Raw genomic sequence first — 7,895 nt, forward strand, 5'->3', positions numbered from 1 at the left:
GAGGGAAACTGAAAGGGCTCTTGCACTGGAGATTCCAGAGGGACATGGAAGCATGACCAGTACAGCTGGAGAGCCACCCAACAGAGCACATGAGTGAGGGGACAGCCATCCACACCATCATGCACCCCCTAAGCCACAGAGTGCCACAGCAGTTCTCAGGGAGAGACATTCCTGCAGAGCACAGTGGTGAGGGATGGGGGGCAGTGGGAGGGGGGCAGACTAGCTCCTATGTGTTGTGGGAATGCCAGGGGATGCCCAGAAATATCGGTGCGGGGTGGGGGAAAGTACCGATGGAAGACTTAGATGTCCCAACAAATGCTCTGCTCCAGGCAAGGTGCCCTGGTCCACACATGCCTCGGCCCCATTCCTCCTCCATCTTAGGGGAGCCACCCACCAAGGTTCTGACTCTCCTTCTGTGCTCTTGGCAATTATTTAGAATTGGGAGTCTGAGTCCATTGCTGCACAAACATGTTTGCAAGAGAAGGCAGAGCAGCAGCCATGCTCCCTGAGGGCAGCACCATATGTTAATCCCCCTTCCCCCTTCCTGGGAGCATCTGTGACTTTGGCTCAGCCAGGTCGACCCAAGCGACCGCATCATCCTTTATCAGCCTTCACATTTCTTCCTGATAGCCTTCTTCCGACTCCTCAGACTGGCCTTGTCCAATGTGATTACGACCAAGTGAGTGACAATCACCCTCTTTCAGAGGACTCCACTGGAGCCCAGGGAGCAGGGTAGAGAGCTGGAGCATCGGGCCACCAAGGGTCACTAATTCACAAGCACAGGCCAGTGACGTGGATGTGGACTGCACGTGACTTGTGGGGCACAAGTGAAATAAGGACCCACTTTCACGACTGTCTCCTTCAGGTCTCTTCACACCTGGGCACAAAGGTGGAGGCACAGGGTTCTCATTCCAGTGAATTTGGCAGCAAAGGCACATGCCATTGGGGGATGGACTGGTTTGGGAACTCGTGAACAATGCCGTGGAGCCCTGCACAGCCATGAAAACACAAAGCACATGGTGAGACACTCACTAGTGGATGGTCTCTGAGACTGATCACGCTTCAGAAATGAGACTCATGAAAGTGCTTATGGTGTGTCCAGCAGGACACAGTGCCACCCCCTGAGGCTGCCACCCTGACAATGAGAAGAGCTGAGGGCCCCACTCCCCAAGGATGCCGGGTCGTACACCCCAGCACATGGCCTATGGGTGTCAGACCCTACGGGGGGGCTACCCTTTCCAGGCAGACTTGCCAAGAGGTCCTCAAACCACTCAGCCCTTCTAGAAGGCTGTTTGATCACGGAGGCTGAGAAGGGAGGGTGTCTGGTCAGAGAGCTTTGGGGACAGTTTGGCCAGAGCTCTGTGATGTGTCCCTGCTCCCACCACGGGAAGTTGGGAAGAAAGCTGACACTCTTGTCCCACCTCAAGCCCAAAGTAGAGGCTCTGAGGGCCCTGGCACCCAGGGCAGGAGCAGAGCATGGAGAGGGACTCAGGAAGCGCAGGGGGACCCTGGAATCTGAGCACATGGACTACACCTTGGCCCTTTGCCAGAGTTAGTTGGCAGACAATGTGGACAACTTACTTGTCCACCTTAGCAGGACAAGGGAGATGATGCAGAAGGGGTCTGAGTTCAGGCCATCTTGACCAGACTCTGCTCAAGAAATGACCTGTAGGGGTGGGGGTCATCCACAGGAGGTTATATGTGCCACAGGATGCAGGAAAGGGTCCCCAAAGAGCCCCTACAATACCTGTGTCCTCCATGGAGGAGCTGAGGAAGGCCTAATGAGTGGAGAAGCCCGCGGAGGAAGAGGAGGAGAAAGAGGAAGAGGTGGAAGGTGGGGATGTGAGATGGGAGGGAGGGATGCAGGAATGGAGGGATCCAAGGATGAAGGACTCAAGGGTGCAGGAGGGAGGGGATGTAGGAGCCGCAAAGGTCATGCAGGAAGCAAGGATTGGGGACAAGGGCGTGAACAAAGCTGGGAGGCAGAATTTGAGCTGTGGGGTTGCACAGCTAAGGGATACAGAATGCAGGTCTGAGAGATGGAGGGAGGAGGGATGCCATGTTGAGGAAAGCAGGTGTAGGGATGCAGGGACATAAACAGCGGGAGCCCAGGGATTAGGGATGTAGGGGTGTGGGGGGATTAATGCAAAACAACCATGTAGGGCTAGAGGGTGCAGTGATGGGGGAGGGGGTAAGGGATAGGAGAGTGACAGGTACAACAATGACTGAAAATCTAGGTTTGATCTTTTTTTTAAGTTACTTTATTTTGAGAGAGAGAGAGAGAGAGAGAGAGAGCAAGCAGGGGAGGGGCAGAGAGAGAAAGAGAGTCCCAAGCAGGCTCCAGGCTCTCAGCACAGAGCACGTTGAGGGGCCTGAACTCACGAACTGTGAGATCATGACCTGAGCAGAAATCAAGAGTCAGACGCTTAACTGACTGAGCTACCCAGGTGCCCCCCAGGTTTGATTTTAAATGCTGCCAGTTGTTAAATGTGGGCAACCAATTCCAATTTGGGTAAAATACTGAGCCGGCTGACCAAAACATAAGCCTCAAGCTCAGGGCCACCACCCATGCCTTTGGGGGCCAAGGCGAAGGCCGTCCCGGGGAGCACAGTGTTGGTCAGGGAGTCCTTGCTGAGGCTCGGCTGTGCCTGCAGGGGCTTGGGTTTCTGGGTGCAGAGGCCGCCATGCCCCCAGCTGAGCTGCTCCTGCATATTGCAGGCCAAGACTTGAAGGCAGTGTCCCCAGCAGCCACACAGGCAGAGCCTGGGTGACATCATCATTGTAACAACTTAGCTGGGATGGTGTGATTTTCCACACGTTCCTAGTGTTGGTGGCCTTGTTTTATGGGAAGGATGTGGCTGGAAGGTTAAGTGTGGGGCAAGAATTGGCTGGCAGGTGAAGGCTGTCCCATTCCCCCTGGGGGAGCCTGGAGCCTGGGGGACAGAGGCCCAGCAGGGATGAGGTACCAGTCCAGGCCCCTTGAAGCCCTGGCTGGGCTGGTGCCTGGGCTCACAACAAGATGTCCCCAAGGGCACCAGCTGGAGTGTGGAGAGCGTGGTGCTGGCTCACAGGGCAGTGTGAGCACTACGTTGGCCCAAGGAGCCCTGATGAAGGATCTGGCCCCAAGGGGGGGGGGGGGTCAAATCAAGCACTAGCCCTAGGAAACACAGAACCCAAAGCAGGCAGGTGGGGACAGGGCCGACCTGAGAGCATCCTGCTTCCAGGCACAGCCAGTATCTCTGCCCTCTCTGTCCCCACCATCCCCACCATCCCCACATAGCTGGAGATATGTACTTCTGCCAATAGCCTCTATCCTCACTGGTCCGTCTGCCCTCTGTAGTGCCAAGCTCCATCTTGTCCTGCAGCCTGGCAAAGAACGTCTCATCAGTGTGAGTGAGAGATGAGGCACCAAGGTACATTTGAGAGAGGAGGACACTGGGTGCACAGAAGAGCATTCCTTTGCCCAACATCCCCAGGTAGTAATGAGGTCACCTGGAATTCATAGGCTTCCTCCATTAGGCTAAGGTCCTGGGGATGGGGAGAGTTGGAGCTGGCCACAGGACAGCAGCCAGATCAGAATCAGTGTTTGGAACCAACTACTTGAGCCACCAACGAGAGCGGCGCCATCATAGGTAACGTCAAGTTGATGCCCGTGAGAGCTGGAGACAGGTGCGGGGACAGGTGTGTGTGCCAGGTATGGGGTGGGGTTCAGAGGAGGAGAGAAGGTCGAGGTGGGGTGGGGGTTCCTTGGAGTCAGCTCGGAGCCAACTCTCCCCTGATGACAGTGGCCTGGGCCCCCTGAGGTCCCAGGCATGCCCGGGGCCCTGCTGTAGTTCAGGGTGAAGTGTCTGTCGCTGATGATGGCTGACAAGCGGCTACTTCCTCAACACCCCTCATTCGTCTGGGAGGGAATTTTCAACTCTCAGGATTCAGAGCTGCTTCTGATACATGGGGTCTCTGAAAATCAGACAACATGGGAGGTTTTCATTTGAAGGTATCAACAAGATGGCAGTGAATTAACAAAGACTAAAGCAGCATAGTGCTGGGCCCGCCCCACCTGGCTCAGGAGAGGAAATGCCGAGAACATCCACCAAGGGCTGCAGCTTCCGTAGAGCCGGTTCCTTGCCCCAGCAGAGACTCAGGGGCGAGAACCCATGTGTGGTCCAGGATACCACCTGGGGGGGGGAGGGGGGCAGACCTGGAATGGAATGGGGGATGGAAACATCCTCTCTGATCCCATGGTACTCGGCTTCCGGACTGCCTGCAGGCTGAAGTGAGCTCCCCAGAAAGAAGTCATCTCACTGTGCTGTAGTGGGACCCCAGGCACCCGGCTTGGGAAATGCTGCCTTGGCCACAGGGAGATGCTGCTGGGTTCCAGGGCCACCATTTCTGCCCTTTCCTCAGTTTCACCCTTCTCATTGCCCCAAGATACACCCACACCATCTTGATTATGGCCATGGCGAGGGCTTCGTCCACTCTAGAAAGAAGGTGATGCTGCTGTGGTCACATTGTGCACACTCACTGTGTGTCCACCACTGTGACAATTAAGAAGGACCATGGTCACCTGGAAGCGTCCTCCCTGGGCTCCAACAGCCATCCAACAATTGAGCACCTACTGTGAACAACATGGTGGCAGCCATTGAGAATCAGCTAGTGAACGGGGCAGATATGGTCCCTGCCTGAGTGGGCTCACAGGCAGGTGGGAGGCAGCACACCCAGGCCACCACACCAGTAACACACAACCTCATGAAGGAAGGTCCTGGGGAGTGGGCACGTCTGGGTGCTCGGGCAGGAGTCCCAGGTCCCACTACTTGCGGTTACAGCAGAGCTGACCATGGAGGGAGGCCCAGAGTGGCAGAGACTCCTGAGTGGATGGGTAGGACCAGAGGGCAGAGCATGCTGGCTCCATCAGGAATTTTGAACTTCATCCTGAGAGCCATGGAGGTGACCTGCAAATTTCAGAGACTCCTCGCAAGCAGGCGGGTCCAGGATGGTCGTGATTGGGTGGTGGAGGAGGCAGAGGAAATGGCTGATGTCGAGGGAGGGACACATAGGAGGTGATAGGCAGCCCCGTGGTGTCTGGGTCCTTTGGGCCCTCAGGTCATGGCTCTCATGGGCTCACAACCCTCAGGCTGGCCTTTATTCCCCACCCCATCCCACATAGCAAACACTTCCTAAGAGGTCTTAATTGTACCAGATGACCACGGCATGGGTCCTGGTCATGCAAGATCCTAAGTACCATCTCACCAAAGTCTGGGAAAGGAAGGAGCTATTTGGTCTTTGGTTAGAACCCTCACAAGCAGACAGGTGCCCTCTGTTACCCCCTGAAGGTGGTATTTCCTGTTCCTGTGTCCTTCCTAAGCTTCCAACTTCCTGGAAAACTTCTCTACCCACCTAGCACTCTCACCTAGCCAAGATCCTGCCTGGGGTAACTCAGCCCTCCCCAAGCCCCGAGTCTGGCTTCCCCCCACCCTAGCTCAGATCTTCCCAGGTCTCATGTAGTTTCAATAGAATACATCAGGGCATCCAAGCCATTTGGTCCCTGATGCCACCTTTGGGGCAGGGTTCTGGTAAACAGAGCAGTCTTGAGGAGGCCACCAAGCAGACAGGTTCCCACTCTGCCACCAAGACAGCACAGTGAGGGCAGTGGACATGACTTCCAGGGGGCTTGGGAAGAGGCATGGTCACAGCCTTCAGGGGCAAGAAACTGAAAGAGGGTTTGGGCCACATGCTGACACTACAGAGCTGAATGGGTGGAGTGTGGGGGTCTCAGGGAGGTGACCCCCCCCTTGATGTGGAGAGGACTTGACAAATGCCACCCATAGAGGCAGGAGGACACAAGATGAGGACTCAGGGTTCTGCCACTCACAGAGCAAGTGATTTCACTTCTTCCAGCCTTGAGTCTTTGCTGGGACCACCCAATGAAGATTTATAAAGGGGACTCAGGGGCAAAATCAGCATTATTGCTAGAGATCAATAGTTATGTAAATTACCGCATATGGAACAGACAACTCACCAGAAGTGCCCTTTTCTCACCCACTTGGGGGTGCCCACCATGATTATGTTCCGACCTCAAAGCAGGCAGCACAAGGCAGGCGTTGCATCGGGAAGCCAGATGTGAAACAGATGTGTGCCAAACTTCACCATTTAGCGTTTGAAACTGATGTAAGCAGCCATGCAAGAGGCCCCAGGTAGTATCACAGAACTGAATCAAACATCCCATGTGGGACACACGAGCTACAACCCGAAGTCATGGTTAAGTCACTCAGGGAGGAGCAACGGCCCCTCCTTCCCATCAGGAATCTGGTAATCTGGTCTCATTTAAAGGCATTCTACCCCCCACCCGCACCCCTCATGTCCCTTTTCTTTCCCTGCCCTTTATTTACTTCCCCGCTGCTTTACAAACTTGTGCCAGTGTCATTGTCTAAACAGCAGGCAGTGGCTTGCAAAACAAACATGTACATGTGCATAACATGTGTATCTGATCAGTCACCAGTAGGTGAGCAAAATAAAATTGAATTTACAACCCAGGGGAGGTGTGATGTGTGAGTCAGTGTGTGCTGGGGTGTGTGTGAGTGTGTATTTGGTGATGGCACGATGGCCTCTTATCTGTATCAGAAGATGCATGATTTGTAGAAACACAGACAAATGTGTTAATTGTAGGATGAATGGCTGTGGGCATTGTAGGTCCGTCAGCCTCAGATTATACATCATAAAGGAGATCTTGATAAAAGAGTGAGTTCACGGTGGTGACATCTCATTAATTCAGCCCTGGCAGGAAACAATGAAATCTAATTTTTCCAGATAACTTGGGTTACCCCTGTAATCACTCAAACTTACAAATTAGCATCTTATCAGAAACATTGCTATCTTTAACCGAAGTATTCCAACCACAATTTAATCTTCGTCTGGTAACTCAGGGCCGCCTGTGGAAGACGGGTCATTCTGCAGGCTGTGCTCAGGATAGCTTTAGCAGTAAGGGTGACCGTTTGGCCCTGCAGACTAGGGCCCCAAGTCACTGCACCTTTTGGCTTTGCATCTATAGTGTGGCTGAAGCAATTGACAAAGGCCCATAGGGATCAATTACAGCAAAATGGCTGGGGTTAACAACATCATAATCAATTGAAATGCTCTGGCTGAGCTAAAACATAATGGATTGCATCATAATCCATCTAGACTTTGCCGAGGGGCAGAGAGGCTGGAGCTGGGGTTCAGGGAAGCAGCCACACGTACCCATCTCATAACCCCAGGGAGTTGGGAGTGAGCGCCCAGGGTACCCTGGCCAGGTGCAGGTCTGTGCCTGGGGCCGATCCTCAAACTCTGGCAGTTTATACACCACAGCCCTCGAAACCATCGGGCCCTGTTGTTACTGGTTGGCTTTTACCCCGCCATGCTCCATGGAGGACTTGAGGTGGCAACCACTTGTCACCCTGAGCTTGGACCCTCTGCCCACCATCTGCTGCTTTCAGGGAAGGGGTGCCTGGCTGCAGGTGGGTCGTTCTCTGTGGGAACACCAGCACGGTGCGTTGTTTGTTTCTGCAAGTCTCCAGGAGTTTGCTGGCTGACTCAGTCCTCCTTCCAGCCCCCAGTACCCTTCTAAGGGCCTTGACTAAACTGAGGGCCAGGAGCTACATAGCTGAGGACCAAACCCTGGCTCATGGTGACTGTCACCCTAGAAGGTGAGCTGTGAGAACAGTCATAGGCCATTGCAACTGATAACAGTAAAAGTAAATAAAAGTTTGCAATCTTTTGGTTTGGAAGTTAGAGTGGATTCTATAAATTTTATTTATTTATTTATTTATTTATTTAGAGAGTGAGCGGGGGAGAGGGGCAGAGGGAGACAGAGAGAAAAAGAGGGGGAGAGAGAGAGAGAGAGAGAGAGAGAATCTCAAGTA

The 7,895-nt window shown here is 53.8% G+C and overlaps 1 long non-coding RNA gene across 1 annotated transcript; it reads right to left on the reverse strand.

The window, feature by feature from the left end:
* Positions 1–3,527: 3,527 nt before the first annotated feature.
* On the reverse strand, positions 3,528–7,032 carry LOC122221139. Its single transcript, XR_006203097.1, has 3 exons — positions 6,841–7,032; positions 6,017–6,237; positions 3,528–3,957 (listed from the first exon to the last, which is right to left on the reverse strand). It is a non-coding gene; the product is annotated as an uncharacterized LOC122221139 (long non-coding RNA).
* Between the last annotated feature and the right edge of the window lie 863 nt (positions 7,033–7,895).

This window comes from Panthera leo, chromosome B3, assembly GCF_018350215.1.
Source record: "Panthera leo isolate Ple1 chromosome B3, P.leo_Ple1_pat1.1, whole genome shotgun sequence".
NCBI lineage: Eukaryota > Metazoa > Chordata > Mammalia > Carnivora > Felidae > Panthera > Panthera leo.